Source organism: Diabrotica undecimpunctata, chromosome 4, assembly GCF_040954645.1.
Source record: "Diabrotica undecimpunctata isolate CICGRU chromosome 4, icDiaUnde3, whole genome shotgun sequence".
Taxonomy (NCBI): domain Eukaryota; kingdom Metazoa; phylum Arthropoda; class Insecta; order Coleoptera; family Chrysomelidae; genus Diabrotica; species Diabrotica undecimpunctata.
This window is the reverse complement of record NC_092806.1, coordinates 152,483,678-152,499,117: the sequence shown is the minus strand read 5'-3', so window position 1 is coordinate 152,499,117 and position 15,440 is coordinate 152,483,678. Positions and strand designations below refer to the sequence as shown.

General features: G+C 32.7%; 1 long non-coding RNA gene across 1 annotated transcript; it reads left to right on the top strand.

Moving 5' to 3' along the window:
* The first annotated feature begins 2,085 nt into the window (after positions 1–2,085).
* On the top strand, positions 2,086–3,117 carry LOC140438522 (uncharacterized). Its single transcript, XR_011950557.1, has 3 exons — positions 2,086–2,425; positions 2,634–2,866; positions 2,931–3,117. It is a non-coding gene; the product is annotated as an uncharacterized lncRNA (long non-coding RNA).
* Positions 3,118–15,440: the final 12,323 nt, after the last annotated feature.

Here is a 15,440-nt window from a genome sequence, read left to right as displayed (position 1 = left end):
GTGTGGGATCTGGATTATGCAATTTACATAAAGTAATCTATATTATTTCATATTTTATCAGTGGACTTCCTATATTAGTGTCAGTTGGACTTTTGGTCAATGTTCAGTAGTTCAGTTTACCATAGAATTTTGAAATGTGCAGATCACATCCCCATGATTTTAACCGCTCATCCAAGTTGTCATATGTCAGATGTCACTTAACATTTCTGTATACACTATGTAGCTTCTTATTTAAATTTTTTTAAACTGTTTGTCCTTTGTCTAGTGTTGTGTGAATGTATTATTTAATGTTTATGACATTCATAAAAGTGCTGGATAGCCTATAATTTTGACTAAATGTCCCTGAAGAGGCTTTGAGAGCGAAAGTACTTGGGCAAGATTTAATAAAATAACTGTGCTCGATATCTGCCATTTATTTGATTAAAATTATAAAAAAAGTATAATTACGCCACTGTCGCCACTGTCCACCTCTTCAGATATAGTCGGCACACGCATGCGCGATGTTGGATCTTCTCTTCCTATGTGGCGTTTACAATACAACTGTGGAGTCTTTGCCGCGTTACTTGCCTTTTATTTTAAATTTGTTTTTGATCAAACTGTTTTTGTAATATTAAAATGGATATTAGCACTTTGGGTCAATAAAAATAAACAAAAATATTACTTTTATTAACACCACCATTAATTTATCATTAAAAATTACAGTTTACATAATTTTGTAATGTACGAGTTTCACACCTCGCCCAACATTTGCTTGTTTAATTTTTATGCAGCTAAACTTAGCACTTCAAGTGCACTTTTGTTTGTTTTACTCTTTATAATAATCATAATATATTATCATAAAACACAACACTATTCTTAATTTCCACAGAATACAGTTAACTTCATAGTTTCACTGAAAATCTTCTCTTTCCGAACAATGATAATTTTATTACACTTCTCCAAGAAATTAACGCACCACTTCAAATAAATCAATTTTATTTGTAAAAGGGCAAAGAATAAAAAATGAAAGTTTACCAGATTTATTCTACATTTTTTTAGTAATTATAACAATTTGTCTAATCATCAGAAAATGTTGAAGTACAGGAAAAAAAAAAAAATAAAACGGAAAATTCTAAAAAAATAATAATAAGAAAAGTAAACTAAAATATGAAAAAAGTCCTAATAACGAGTGTTTCCACCTCTACTACGTATAACAGCCTCACATCGTTGGCCCATACTTAAAATTAATTGCCGTATTTCATTTTGGTCTAGTTCTCTCCAAATCTGGATCAGTCTCTCTCTCCCACTTCCTGTAAGTTGTTTGGTTGTATCGGTGTCGCTCTTAATCGCCTACCAAGGATATCCTAGAGATTTTCAATCGAATTTAAATCCGGACTATGTGCTGGCCATTCCATAGTGTTAATTTCTACCTCTTCTAGATAATTTCTGACGATCTGTGCAGCGTCAGGTCTGGAATTATCTTGCATTAGTAAGAAATTTTCACCGATATAAGGAGCAAACGGTACACATGTTGCTCCAGGATTTCCAATATGTACCTTTCAGCTGTAACAGTTCCATTTTGTATGACCACTAGGTCCGTACGTGCAGTCAAAGAAATACCACCCCACACCATAACGTATCCTCCACAAAAAAATGTGGTGTGTGAGAAGTTACACTGAGCATATCGTTCGTTGGGTCGTCGCAACACACGAACACGTCTATCGTTATTGTACAAACAAAATCGGGATTCATAAGTAAATAGCACTCGTTCCCAGTCAGCCTCTAACCAATTAACGTGTTTTCTGGCAAAATGTAGTCTCCCCCTTCGATGCTCTGCAGTTAATAGAGGACCTCGGGCGGCAATCCTAGGTGTTAAGTTGTATTTCCTAAGTCGCTGGCGAACAGTTTCAGTACTAATTTGTACAGCATGCACGTCTCGAAGCTGAACTTGTAGACTTCGATGTGTTACAAAACGTTGTCGAAGAGCAGAAATTCTTAAAAATCGATCTTGAATAGGGGTAGTTACCCGGTTTCGTCCTTGCCCTGGTCTGCGAGTATGATCCCCTGTTTCGAGAAATCTTTCTAAGCCCCGTATTTATAGTCGGTACTCAAGCCCGTGCTTGAGCATGTGCTCCGCCAAGTCGAACTTACGTCAAAGTCATGCTCAAGTATTTGTTGTGTTCTATAAACGATACTTCGGGTATTCTCGTACAAGGTTGATCTCAAGCACGAAAAATTAGTACAGTAAAAGTAAGTTTCGAATAAATATCGAATAAAAAGAAGATTCTGTCAATTTTATCATAATTGTGACTAAACTTTTAGCGCCAAATTTAGTTTATGCTTTAGCCCGCGCAAAGTTGGTTTATAGTATAGTATACTTACTGAAATTTTGTGTTTGGTATTAATATTTTGTGTTTGAAATTAATATTGGATTAACTATTTTAAGGTATGTAATATATTATAAAAAATATTTATTCTAGAGAATTAATTTCCATTTTGTTACTGTGTCTGAGGCATAATTTTAGATGTTTAATATATGCTTACATGTATATTTGTTTTTGGATATATTTATATGTGTGTAATGCGTTACAATCATTATAATTATATTGTCTGTATAAGCCGTACGCTAAATAAATTGGTTATCTAAATTTTAGATGAGTGGAAATGGCATGAAATATGCACCTTACTCAACAAAGGAAAAAGTTCTCCTAATCCAGCTGGTAACTGAAAACGGTGTGGTAGAGAATAAAAGGACAGACGGTGCTTCGACAATGGAGAAAAAGATGGCTTGGGAGTTAATAACAAGAAATTATAACTGCCAGCCTGAGGTCAACAACATCAGGACCAGCGACCAGCTTCGAAAATTGTGGAACAACCTAAAACAAAGGTAGAATACTTTTATTAGTTTAAGCAAATGCTTAAGTATTGACCAATAATTTTTTTTATCATAGGAAACGCAAAGAAACAACAGCACTGCGTCACAGCATGTTAGCTACAGGTGGTGGTCCCCCGATGAAGCCAGAGTGTGATGCAGTGCTGGAGTTAGTTGAAGAGGCTGGTCCCAATATAGACGTCAGCATCGACTGTTCTTTTGATAGCACAGCAGTCTTTGAAAAAGGTAAATGTACTAAATTTGTAACTGTGCTTTACTCATAGTATAATTGTATGCCAAAAACAGTTCAACCAGCTAGGAAGCTCAATAGCAGGACCATCAGTAGCCTCTGACTCCCCTCACTTCTTTCCCACTACAGAGTTCAAAGAAATGGACTTGTTATGTAAGTATGATGTAATAATTTTGAGCAGTCTTCCTGTACACTTAATAATAGTTTCAGGTAATACTTGTAGTGTGACACCTGCTGTTCATACAGAAGAGGATGATGATGATATGCTTCAAAGTGGTAAGTGTTTTAAATGTAGTTAAAGCCATATGTACTTAACAATAATATCAATTTTAGCAAACACTCCTACTTTTAGTAGGGCACTGGGTGCTATACCACAAATATTGTCTGAAAATAAACAACGGTCCAAGAAAATGAGGGATACCATCAGACAGCAAGACGAGATTCACAGGATGAAAATGAAGATTTTGGAAGAAGATATGCTGAGGGCAAAAGCCTTAAGAGAAGCAGCTGAGAAGGAGAGGCAGAGAGCTACTGATGAAGCTGAATTAGCTTCATTGAAGTTAATAGACTATAAAAAAGGGTAATTATAGATTTTATCATGTTTGACTTGTTACTAGAATTTGGCTATAATTATGTTAGGAATAAGCCACAATATATTTATTTACATATTTTATTTACTGATTTTTTTCAATCTATATGACCAGAGGGCTGTTATCATAGATACAAAATTGTGATTTATTTTCAGAAAATGAATCACAATTTTGTATTTTTGGTAACAATATCTGGTCATAGACATCAAAACATCAGTATCTATAACATATAAATAAACATTGTGGCTTATTCCCAACTGAAGATAGTGTTAACTCAGTCTTACAGTGGCCTTTTCACTTTCGGAGCACTGAATGTCAGAGGAGGGTCTGTTTTAGCAGGTAGGCATTTGATGTAGAATCAGCGACGAGAGGGCGTTTTAAAGTACCTCGGGAACTATCGCCGGGACTACGAAGAATGAATCCTGCACTAAGGTCAGTCAGGCGGCGTACTGGACTGAGATGTCTTTTGAAGATTTCAGACCCCCCCTCTATAAAGACGAAAAAAAAAAAATATACTTTGTGTTGTAAAATCATGGTTATTTTCTTTCTATTCTCCTTCCTGTTTATTTTATTTCTAGATAGTATTTAATGTAGATTTAAGGTTCTTAATATTTTAATTTCAGCTGGTAAGATATGGTTTTACCTTTTTATTTGTTGTATAGTCTTTTGTTTTTAGATTATGTATGTTTCTCTTTCTGTTTTTTTAAGTATTGATTGCTACATAGATCATATTTTTATGTTGTTTACTGAAAATTATTAAAATACTGAGTTTGCATAATTTTTAGTAAATTGCTGCCACTGCAATATATACATGTATATATACATATGTATATATATATATATATATATATATATATATATATATATATATATATATATATATATATATTTATATAATTACATCATTTTTTTGTAATGTTCTAATTGTTTACAGTTTACTTCTGCTGAAGCTATAAAATAAAATAATCTATTTTATATTGTATTTAATTATAACTGTATAATTTTTTTAATAAAGAATATTAATATTCTAAATTTGTATAATTTTTATTTGGTAAGGAAAGGTTTTATGAAAGGAATAAACACTTAATTAAAAGGAGGGAAACTCCTTGTACTCAGTAAAGACATACTTGCTTAAGTTGTCTGAGCATAGTGAGTGAAAAACCCTCATTTATTTTAAATTAAAACATAAAAAAATACATTTTTATAAATAAGAGAAAAACATACTATATTTAACATAATATAAGTATTCAATAATGTATTCTCAAAATAAACAACTTTGAATTGAACTGAACAAAGATTAGATATAAGAAAGAAATAAAATAAAATATTGAAATTTTAAAAATAAAAAATTGGAAAAATAAATAATGAACAAAACGTGTAATCAAGCTAATGATAATCATTCTGACATTTTCAGAAATAAGATAAAACATACTACATCTAACATAATACAAATATTCAATAATGTATTATCAAACTAAACAAATGCCAATTGAAAAAAGCTTGTGTATAAGGAAGCAATGAAATAAACTATTGAAATTTTAAAAATAAAAAATTGGAAGAACAAATCATGAACAAAAAGTGTAATCAAGCTAATTATAATGATGCTGATATTTTGAGAAATAAGATAAAACATATTACAGCTAACATAATGCAAGTATTCAATAATGTATTCTCAAACTAAACAAACAAATGTCAATTGAACAAAGGTTAGATATAAGGAATACAATTAAATATTGAAATTTTAAAAATTAAAAGAACAAATCATGAATAAAAAGTGTTATCAAGCTAATGATGATGCTAACATATATCTACCTATAATAAGATAAGTATTCAATAATGTATTTTAATTCTTATGCAAAATATTGGTGAATAAAATGTCTCCTAAAATTTAAACCTCGTTCCACATCATTAACATTTCTATTTACTGGCACATCAATATTTTCTACAAAATCATCATCATCATTATTATTTTCTTGTAAACCTATATTATAAAGTACTGCTGTAGCACATATTATTGCAAGAGATGTATTTAATTTAGTTTGTAGACCTCGTTGAAGACAAGGAAACCGTCTTTTCCAGGTTCCAAATAGCCTTTCAACAACATTTCTTGTTCTTATATGTGCACTATTATACCTATTTTCTTGATCATTACCTAAAAAGAGATATCCATCAAATAACCTATTTTTTAGCCAATTATCAATAAATACCTGGCTGTAATACTGGAGTAAGTAGATAGTGTCTGCATGCATATCCACTGTCACCTATTAATAATCCTGGAATTTCACCTCTTTCCATTCTAACTCGTAATGCACTTCGATCAAATATCAAGCTGTCATGCTTGATCCGGGATGTCGAACAACAATATCCATAATCTCTCTTCTAGGACCTGAAACAACCTGCAATTTATTTATATAATGAGGGCCTGGATAAGAAAGATCAATCTATACCTGCACATTGGATTAGATTTCTTGATGTGGGTGCAATCAATACACCCAGAAACATTTGGAAAATAGGCAACCTCATAAAAACTTGTTATATTCCTCCTAAATCCTTGTCCAGTATGGGGAAACCCTACAAAATCATTTAAACGTTGAGCTATTAATATTGATACCTTTTTAATGGTGTTGCTTATTGTCGATTGACTAATACCCCGCAAATCACCAGATACAACCTGAAAATTAGATGTAGGATAAAATCTTAAACAAATTAACAATTGGAGGTATTGGTAAACCACGATTGTCTGCTTTTCGTAGACCTTCAAATACCAGAGGCAGAATGGTATCTGCAACGGTATCTTTGTTGAAACGATACCGTTGACGAAATTCAACATCGCGGTAAAACTCCATGGGATTTTCCATATCACGAATATATCGTTTTGGTATACGTTCCGGCTGATTTCCTTCTTCAATATGATCAATAAACTCTAAAAATTCTTCAACTTCGTCATACATTTTTTATTGTAATGAGAAAAACAAAAAAAATATATTGGAAGCGAATCGGAAAACAAATTTAACAAATATAAACAACAAAAGTTAGGTTAGGATCCCGTGCTCAAGGCAGGTCGATCCGATGCTTGAGTACGAGCTGTCATTTCTGCGTACTCAAGCTCGACTTCGTACTTGAGAACGGTTTATAGAACACAAATTTCATTCAAGGTCGACCTCAAGCATCGACCGATACTTGAGCATCGACTATAAATATGGGCCTAACACCCGTGAGACGGATGTGTGGGACACGTTAAACCGACGACTAATTCTTCGGTAACTCCAACCTTCTTCCGACAGTATCACTACTTGGGCACATTCATCTTGGGTTAAATTACGTGATTGACGCTCCATAATAAACACAATTAACAATAATCAACAATTAAACAGTAGCCGAATAAAATTCGTGAACACTTGGAAATTAGTATATTTATAGAATTAGTACATTTTTTGCTTCTTTTTGTTTTGTTGCAAAAAAAACTATAGCGATAAAACACAGTCAATAAATATAGAGTGTACGAATAGCATATACAAGGGGCATGCAAAATATAACATTACAATGGAAATTTTTATTAACGCTAATAAAATATGTTAATATTTCAAAGTGGTGCGATAATTTCTTGGAGAAGTGTATAATTATATTTTACTCTTTATTCTTACTAATAATATGTTGTTAATATATCGTTAAAAATAGGATTTTTTTATTATTTTCTACCTAACTAACATATACTAGAGACTATAACAGCGACCTAATAAATTAATTTAATTGTTAAGAATTTTTAACGAGGTTTGTTTAACTTTAAATAATACATAGAGATTGTAACGTTTGCTTGAATTTCTCCCAATAGAAAAAAGTAGTAAAGTACGCTGTACTGTAGACAAGCGCGAAGTTTCATACTATATTTTTTGTATTTTTAAAATGTATGTTTAAAATGTTTAAAATTGAATAAAATAATTGTATTATTGATTTATTATTTTTATAGATTTTGATACAATTGAAAAAGTTTACATATTGTGTGACGATCACCCCTAGTAACGTAAATGGACTCTTCCAATTATTAACTGTGACTAATATTTCATAAAATTCCACATTTAATATGTGCTGATATAGAAATACTATAAGTATAAATATGAAAGACCAACTTTAAGTGTTTTACGAATAACTATTTTTGTCACACCTTAATAAAATTTCTGAACTGATAATTGTAAAACTCCTGTCAAAAGTATACCTAAGTGTCATGCCAAGTTTACACCCACACAATACCTACAGCCGTTTTTATGATTAAAATTAAACTAAGGCGTTTAAAGTAGTAAGTTGTAATTGTGTTTTTATCAATTTTGCTTTATTTTGTCGAATTTGATAGCAACAAATATAACGCTAATGTAATTTAACAACATTTAAAAAGTTTTTACCCATATGTGGCTTTGCACATGTACATCCAGGTAGCACTGATGATGTAAGGATGGAATATTAATTCCCAAAATGTTCTGTGATGTAACCCGATAAGGTTTTTATAATTATACCTTTTAAAAAGGAATTTTTTAAATAAATTTTTTGTGATACATGGTATACAGCCAACTACAGGAACGAAGTTTCCTTGTGGAGATATGTAAATAGTAAAATAAATTGATTTTTACAATGTTAGCTTAAAAACTACCGGACGTTGACATTCATTGTACAGGCCTAACCCTCGCAATCGTAGTTGATTTACTACTCCGTTCACTATTTTATAACCTTAACCGTAATATTTTTGTGTCTCTGCCAGATGCGATGTTCCGAGTTCACAGGGATCAGATTTTTCATATGTAGTGAGTGCATGTCTTGGATTTATCTTTGTATATACCGAGAATAAATAAAAAAGGCAAATGTGAGTTAAAATATTAAGTTGTCTTTTTGAGACACCACAAAATTTGGAAAGTTGTAAGCAGCAGTTGATTGTCAGTAATTTATTTCGATAAGAGATAATTTTTTTGGGCAAAGATTGACCAAAGAGGAGACTATTTTGAACTGGGAGAAGCAGAATTTTAAGAAGAGGAAGCCCTGTCAATTTGCAGAATAAATTTTGATTTAAAAGACAGTCATAGGGAGATGCATCATATTCCTGCAGATATTTCGGCGTCTTTTTTTAATTATTTAGTATAAATAGTGTTAACAATTTAGTGTAAACAATGTCATTTTTTAATTTTTGCCTACCTGCCTTGCTTAATATTTGTGTATAAATTACATAACTTTATCTTTTAAAACATATAGATCGTTATAAAAAGTCAAAATCGTTAATTGTTTATAACTATTGCTAAAATGAAGAAGTAGATTCCCTGAAAAAACTAGCGGTGTCGAGTCAGGAAGCTGTAGGATCCAGAAGCATTTTATATCTAGATATAACATCTATAATCAAGAACTTGATACTTAAGCTTGGCAGATCAACTGGAATCAGTCAATATTTAAACTACGAGAATTAAAACGATACTACCTTGGAAATCAATCTCAATCCGATTACATTAAACCATTGCATCATGTCTGAGAATAGGCCGCTTAGTCATTACCAATAAACATTTTTTGTACATCAAACCATTGCATCTCGTCTGAGAATAGACCACACCCCCATCGCCAGTAAACATTTTCTGGTGGATGAATCGAGACAGTAGCACTACGAATCTGATAATTTGCTCAGTGTTTGCCACATTATACTGGACAGCGTATAAAAACTTCAGTATAAACTGCAACATACCTTCATTATCATCACCTTTGGCTCGACAGTCCTCTGTGGATTCTGGCTTGCTCTAAGATTAGTCGCCATTCTGTTCGGTTTCTGGCAACGTGTTGTCATCTTCTGATATCTAGTATCCCTAATCGGTCTCAATTCCATCTAACCACCTAATTCACAGTCGGCCACTGCTTCTTCTTTCTATAGGTATTCCTGTTATATATATTCCTGCCGTATAGGCTTTTTAGCAATCATGTTGTCAATCAAAACTGTCCAAAAGTTGAGTACAAGAAATAACATTATACAGAAGCTCTGCGGTACCACCTGGGGAGCATCGGATTCCACTCTCCGCTCTACTGCCTTAGCTCTTGTTTTTTCGACCGCTGAATATTGTGCTCCAGTCTGGTTACACAGTCCACACGTAAAAAAGTTCGACACTCAGCTGCACAGCACTATGAGGATGATAGCTGGTACAATTAAATCAACTCCCATCCAACGGCTTCCAGTATTAAGTCACATCCCACCTCCACATTTACGACGAGTTGACGCACTTACACGTGAATACAAAAAGATCATGAACAATATAAACCTGCCGATCCACCAAGATACCGAGGATGCACGAAATACCCGTCTCCGTTCTAGAAAACCACCAATGAAAACGGCAAGAATGATACATGAGGAGTTCAACATCACGAATGCATGGTCCCAAGAATGGAATGCATGGCCAAATAACATGCCCTGCATTACCCACAAGCCACGAGGTTTTGATCTTCCACGCAAAACATGGTCCACTCTAAATAGGATCCGAACCAGACATGGCAGATGTGCATACATGCTACATAAATGGGGAAAGAACCCGTCTCCTCAATGTGACTGTGAGGAGAACCAAACCATCGACCACATTATTGAAGAGTGTCCCTCAAGATCCTACAATGGTAGTCCTGAAGACTTCCTGTTTGCAACTTCAGAGTCAATTGATTATATTAATACACTTTATGTTTGTTTGTAACTATTTAAAGTTTGTCATATACTTATATTATTAGTGTTTGTAATTTTGTTCTAAATGTGTTGTAATTGTCATACGATAAATAAATAAATGTCTTTAGGTATGCTTTATTTCTGTTATCTATTGCTTCTTGGCATTTCTCGTCAAATCATTCGTTTTGTCTAACTGGTTTCATTTTCCCCAATATTTTTAATGTCTTTTCAGTTATTATGTTTCTACATTTTGTCTATAATTCCTCCACATTTTCCTCCGCTTCCAAACTCTCTATTTCTTCATCCATTTATCTCTCATACTCTCTCGCAATGGTTTTGATGCGCTGATTATCAACATTAATTCTGTCTTGTTTCATATATTTATCCTACTTTAGGTTTGGTATTCTTCCTCTGATTTTTGCCATTACAAGAAAGTCTTCACTATCTATGTTTGGATCTCGGTAGCTTCTAATATCCATAAGATCGGAAGAATGCCTCGCATCTATTAGGATGTGATCTATCTGGTTAACGGTTTCATTATCAGGTGATTTCCATGTTCCTTTGTGTATTACTTTATGGGGAAATCTTGTTTCTCCTACTATCATGTTTTGGTGTTAGCAAAGTTTATTAGTCTCAACCCGTTCTTTTGATTCTTTATGCAAGCTCTCACTTCCTATAGTTGGCTGGAAAAATTGCTCTTTGCCAATTTTTGCACTAAGGTCCCCAGCAATTATTTTCACGTCATGATGTGAATATCGATCATATTCTTTGTCTAAGGTGTCAACATACCTTACAAGCGACAGCTTAAGTGACAGAACTGATATAAAAAAATTGTCATCATACGTATATTCTATAAATTTTTTAAATAATTCGTAAAATTTTAGTTTTTACTACGCTAGTGATCCTTTGAGGCTAAGACATAAATAAATAATATGATTCTGTCTCCGGCTTCTGCACATAATGTAGCCTTTCTTAAATAATTTTAAAGTGTTTGTTTGTCCTTTTGTAGTGTAGTGTGATGTACATTTATATGTTTATGACATTTTGTTCTTGTCGGATAGGCCGCAATTGACGAAATGCCCCTGAAGATGATCTAGGGATCGAAAGTACTTGGGCAAGATTAAATTGAACTGTGCTCGATATATGCCTTTTATCTGATCAAAGTTTAAATAATATGTACCAAAATAATAGAATAATACTAAATATTTTTCCAAGCCAACTCACCAAACACACACACACACACATAATACTAAATATTTAATTATTGTTCTTAATAGCAAAAATAGGTGATGTTACAAAGAAAATAACATAGTAACATAAATAAATACATAGGTAAAAAGCACACATTTATTCCTCGGAATGAGTTTGCTCGAAAACAACAATAACATTTATTTTTTGCAATTCCTGGAAACGTAAAACTGAAATTGGGTGTAGTACAGGTGAAAATCGTCGAACACACCATAGAAACTCAACGGAAAATTCTAAACTGAATTTCTGTTCCTAATTATTTTAGAGCAAAAGTCAATACAAACTATTTGTAAAAGACTAAAATCTGCATTGAAAACTGTTGAAACTATTTTTGAAATTACGTACATTCCAAAAATTGACTTCATTTTGTGCAATGATGTTACCTACTAAAAATATGTGAATTTATTGTCATCGTTGTTAGGGTAGCGATTTTTATATAAAAATGGATTAGAAGGAAAATTTATATTTATTAATTTTAAAACATAAATCATTAATAAAATTGTCAAACAGGAATCCATCTTATACCAACCAGAATCACAATGTTGTATAATATAAGTTTCTAACCCCTTTTTTTGGGTTTTATTTAAAAAGATGTATTGTTCATTTCTAATAATGATTTCAATAGTTACAACTAGTTGTTGTAATCGTTATAATTTGGCACCTCGAAGCGACGTCCATTTTAAATTGCTAGGGGTCCTTTCTGTTGTTTTTTTTTTGTCCATTTTTTCCAGGAGATTCATGTAAGCACCCTTTTGTTTCATTTTTTTGTAGTCCCCAATCCAATCCCCTTGCCATTCAACTTATCCACGACCCAGCTACTCCAAATAAACCCTGAGCGCCGTTCGCATAAGTATCGTTTATTTTGCTTGCCCTATCTCCACCCCAATAACTTCTGTCCCAATTTCCAACCCCTTATAGTAATACTCTATGTGGTAAGCAAATATACGTTACAAGTTACCTATGTATTTAAATAAATAATAAATAATTAAAATATTATTTTGGTACTCCTCGGCAAAGTTGATTAGCAAATTATCGGTTGGTCGCTTTAAGTGCGATGTTGCCAATAAATAACATTAATTAAAAATTGTTATAGTATAATATATTTTTGCTTCTGTTCGATATGATTTTAATATCAGTTTATTACTACATTCGTTAAATGGTGTACCTGTGAATGAAATATAAATTTTCAAAATATAACTGGACCAAATGATCTGGTAAATTTTCCGAACAATAAAAAACCCCACTGTACATTGATTATTGCCACATATCTCGAATACACAATTGGTTTGACTGGAATTCACGAACAGACAATACTCAGTCGCGAACAAAAGAAAGCACGCTTTATATACACAAATTTTTTCACTTGTTTTCACTCAGTCATTCTTGCGAAAGTGTTTTTGAATGAAACAAAAATACATTTTATGAAGTACGTGGTGTGACAAGAATTAAAATAACAAACGACTGGAGTTACAGAAGTTGTTTTTGCCATTGTATCAGGATTTATAAAGATTAATCTTGCTGCAAGGAAAAGTGTTTGTTTGTTGATATTTTTTAACAGGAGTTTACGACGTATTCTATTTTAGGGTAATAGAATTCCATTCTCATATATTTCCAAGTGACATGTTAAATTCAAGGATAGTATATATTTACATATTAAAAAATGCTATAGGATGAAGGAGCATATCTGCAACGAATATAAATACTGATTAATTTTTAAGGTTGCTTTATAGCCTTCATATGACACTATGAAAGTAAGCGGACTGTAAAACGCGTTAGAAAAAATACAAGGCAATCATAAAATATTATATTTGATAACTATAATTTAATTTATTCAATAAATTGTATTGTTATTCTTCAGATTTTGCAGTAGAAAGAACACTGTTATTGCTATCTATAAGTAATGATTGTCATTTGGCGGATGGATACTTATCTGAAACTCCTTTTACGCGGTCGGCCAAAAGTTTTTTTACCATTTGGTGTGCCTTTCAATATTTTAACCAATCTGATCTTCCCATTCTACTCATGTAATTATTTCGTTTATTTTTTATTGTTTAGTGTACATTCGTCTATACCATATACGTTACATTGTCTGCTCATCTCTCTTTACTCTTGTCTTTCCTTGTTCTGTCAGTATTTTCTCATGCTTAATACATAATTTTATTAACTAACCTTCGGCTGGACGCACCTTTAATAATTACATCATCGGGCGCGCGGCAGCAACTTGCTGCTTTGTAGTTCTTTATCACAAACAAAGAGGTTCTGGGAAGGATGAACAAAGAAATGGAAATTTTAAATTCAATAAAAACAAGAAAATTAGAATATCTCGGACATATTACACGTGGAGAGAAATACACCTTGCTCCAACTGATTATGCAGGGAAAGATCCAAGGAAAGAGAAGCATAGGGAGGCGTAGAATGTCATGGCTGCGCAACCTGAGAGAGTGGTACGGATGTATATCAAATGAACTTTTCAGAGCAGTCGTCTCAAAAGTCCGAATAGCTATGATGATTGCCGACCTCCGCCGCGGAGATGGCACTTGAAAAAGAAGATTATTTTCGACACTTTTTTAATTATTGATTAATGGTATCGTTATTTATTTTGTCAAAAAATAAAATGCTTTATTAATTTGACTAATTTTAATAAATTGTACAAAAAAACTTTAATTTATTTGATTATTACAAATTGTACACACAATATTGCACCCAGGAGGGGGGGTTTGGTGGGTTAAACTCCCCCCCCCCAGGACCCTATTCCGACACTGTTATTCACACATTTTAATGACTCAAAATGGAGGTAACATCATAAAAAAAAATTCGGTGAACAACCAAAACCCCTCCCCCCAGAGGCAAATTCTAGGTGCGTTACTGATGTCGTCTACAAGTGAATGCACTACATTTTATACATTTCATAGACGTATACGACTTTATTTTTTCACTGTCACAATGACACCATTCACCACATTTAGCAGGATTTTCGTATTCTTGGTGAGGAACTAGTTCTTTAGGAAACATCTTGAACAGGAACTCTGTTATATCACATGAAAGTGTTTTAATTGATGATCGTGTATGAAAAAGTTTTTTTATTAAGTTCATTGCAAGAGTTTTGAGAAAAAGTCTCCTTTTGGGTGATTTTTCAGAATATGCAGTAGAATGTAGAACAAAAGCATTTATGCTGCTAATATTTATTAAATTATAAAGAATAATACACAGCCAACTTTTCGTATTCCGTGAAGCACTGTATGATGAACTTAATTAATCACAGTATCTACCTCTCCTTTTGCTTGGTTGTAATCTAAAATCAACTGCAGTTTTTTAGTAACCATGTCAACTTTACTTACGTTGTGCATAGATGATAAAAATATGAATATATAAATTAACTTAAATTATCGCCACTCAAAATCGCAATACAATAGAGTTTATTGGTGTACCCTCTTGGTATACAGACCACCCGTAACGGTTAGAGGGTTCTTTTCTGACCGTCTTAAGTCTCAAATCACTTCATCCCAAGACAGCGAATGAAACGCACCGAGTTTTTTGGCTCTCGTGCCATCGAGCCTCGGCGTTTCCGGACGTCCCGACGTGGTACCAACGAGATTCCACTGGCTAAGAATCTTACGACATCAATATTTCAAAAGGTGAGTCTATATTCTTTGTACAGACAATAATAATGAGTAAGGCTAGTTAATATCATAATTTATTCACAGTTGTATTTGCTATTTTTTGCTAATTTATTTATAAACAAAATATTGCATTTTTTCTTTATTATTAGTTATCTAATATCATTTAACCAGCGACCTCTTAAGTTTTTTACAAAACAAAGGGTGTTTTTTTAGA